The following is a 2,330-nucleotide window of genomic DNA, read 5'->3' on the forward strand; positions in this document are numbered from 1 at the left end:
ACAAAAACACCAGGACTTACAAATATATATAACATACAGAAAATTGCACTACTGGGTACTGCACACATTCTACGCAAAACACTTTCAATACAGTAAACATAAGAGCACCACAGCAAACCACAGCACATACCCAAGGCGCACAGAGCTGCGCTCGGTAGTGAAGTGAAAGCACGTTATAAAAATAAAACTACTGAATAATGATAATAATAATAATAATAATATTATTATTATTATCATTATTATTATTATTATTATTATTATTATTATTATTATTATTAGTAGTAGTAGTAGTAGTAGTAGTAGTAGTAGTAGTAGTAGTAGTAATGATTGTGGTGGTGGTGGTGATAGTAATAGTAGTAGTAGTAGTAGTAATGTGGCTTAGGTAATCACTTACCAGTATTTAATCTTTAGTTTGTGTATCCCCGAATAAATAAATGGGAGCGTCAGATATGGAACGAGTGTAGTTGAGAACTTGAAAATAAATATTAGCTTCATATTTTGGCACAAGGTGTGTAATTTCGAGAGACAGATTAAATCGATTACAACAATCCCATTGCTCAACTTATTTTATCGACTCCAGAGAGGATGAAGGTCAAAGTCGATCCCGGTGGTATTTGAACTCAAAACATAAAGTCGGAAAAAAAGTCGCAATGCATTTTGTCCTGCCATCTTACTGCTTTAGAACATGTAAACATATACTCGGGCTTCAAATTTGGCACAAAGCTGGCAGTTTTGGTAAAGAAACTAAGTCGATTAAATCGACCCCGGTGTTGAACTGGTACTTATTTTATTGACCTTGAAAGATGTGAGGCAAAGTCAACGCCTGCGACGTTTGAACTCAGAACTGTTTTCTTGCTTGTCCACAAAAATGAAAATTTCCCTGATCTATTTAAACTCATTGTGGAAATCTAGCTCTACTATTTTTAAATTATGTTCCCTTTGAAAGTTCCTAATAATTGCTGCTAGGGTTTTGTTTTCCTCCATCAATGAAATCATTTTCCAATTGATTTTTAATTATTTTTGTATGTCACTCTGTATATTTCCCCTTATTTGATATATATAAATTCATACCAATTTCCTACTTGAGATATTTTCCTTACCTCGTAACATTTTCTAATTAAACAAATTAATACAATAGTTGACTACTCGTATTTCCTTTTCTACTTCTAATATTTCTGATGCCATAAAAACGCAAGCTCAAATTTCTTAATGCTTTTCTGACGAGGTCCACTAAGTTTGAAACATGTCCGAAGCTGTCACCTTGCCTACTAACCAACATCAAACATCAGAATTTTCCTTAAGCATGTTAATTAAATTTTGGAAATTATTTTTCAAAATCATTTGCCTTCTCTTTGAGAGTCGATAATAATTTAATTATTAACTCTAGGTTTTTCGCTTTGATTCTCCTACCACGGAAAAATTTTCAATTAATTGAGAATTTTTCCATACGTCTTTCAGTACATCACTCCTAATCGACAATATAAATATAGTTATTTTTTCTCGTTTACATTTCAGTTCTGACATCATTTTGAAACATTCCCGATTGAATTTCGTTTCTCGCATCAAAAATCTTGAGTAATTTTATTTCAAGAGAGAAATCAGCACAACAATCATAGAATACCCAGCCTAGCTAATTGATTACTTGATTGATAAGAAAATGTAATATTGTTGCTGCATTTAGGTTGCAATTATAACCACGGGCAATATTGGGTATTTCTATAGAAATTCTTGGCTCATAATTCCCTTATCAAACATGAATATATGAGACTGGCGGTTCTTTATTACTATGTAGTTGTGAGCAACTATATAATACCTTAATGGCGAATCAACGTGAAGCATTGTGTACATACATGCACACACATACACACACACACACAGATACACACACACACACACACACACACACACACACACAGATACATACACTTTCTCTCAATTTCCTTTCTCTCACAAATCTCATTCTTAGATTTCTCACTTTCTCTCTTTCACTCCACCTCTCTTTTTTCAGTCATACATACATACATACATAGTTATTAACACATAGGCAAGTGTTATATGCGCAACACTTGTACTCAGTGCCCGATTATATGAATTATAACCAGAAACCTCGAAGTAGCAAATTGGCAGCGTCACCAGAGCGTAAGCTACAAAATCTTGTGTTATTTGTTCTGGCTCTCTGAACTCTCACAACTCTCAGTTCAAATCACGCTGTTGTCAGCTTTGCCTTTCATTGTTTCGGGATCGATAAATAAAACACCATTCTTCGATGCTGCACTAGCGGAGTTTGTATGACATTAAATGCATCTCTCTCTCTCTCTCTCTCTCTCTCT

This window comes from Octopus bimaculoides, chromosome 1 (genome assembly GCF_001194135.2).
Source record: "Octopus bimaculoides isolate UCB-OBI-ISO-001 chromosome 1, ASM119413v2, whole genome shotgun sequence".
NCBI classification, from domain to species: Eukaryota; Metazoa; Mollusca; class Cephalopoda; order Octopoda; family Octopodidae; genus Octopus; species Octopus bimaculoides.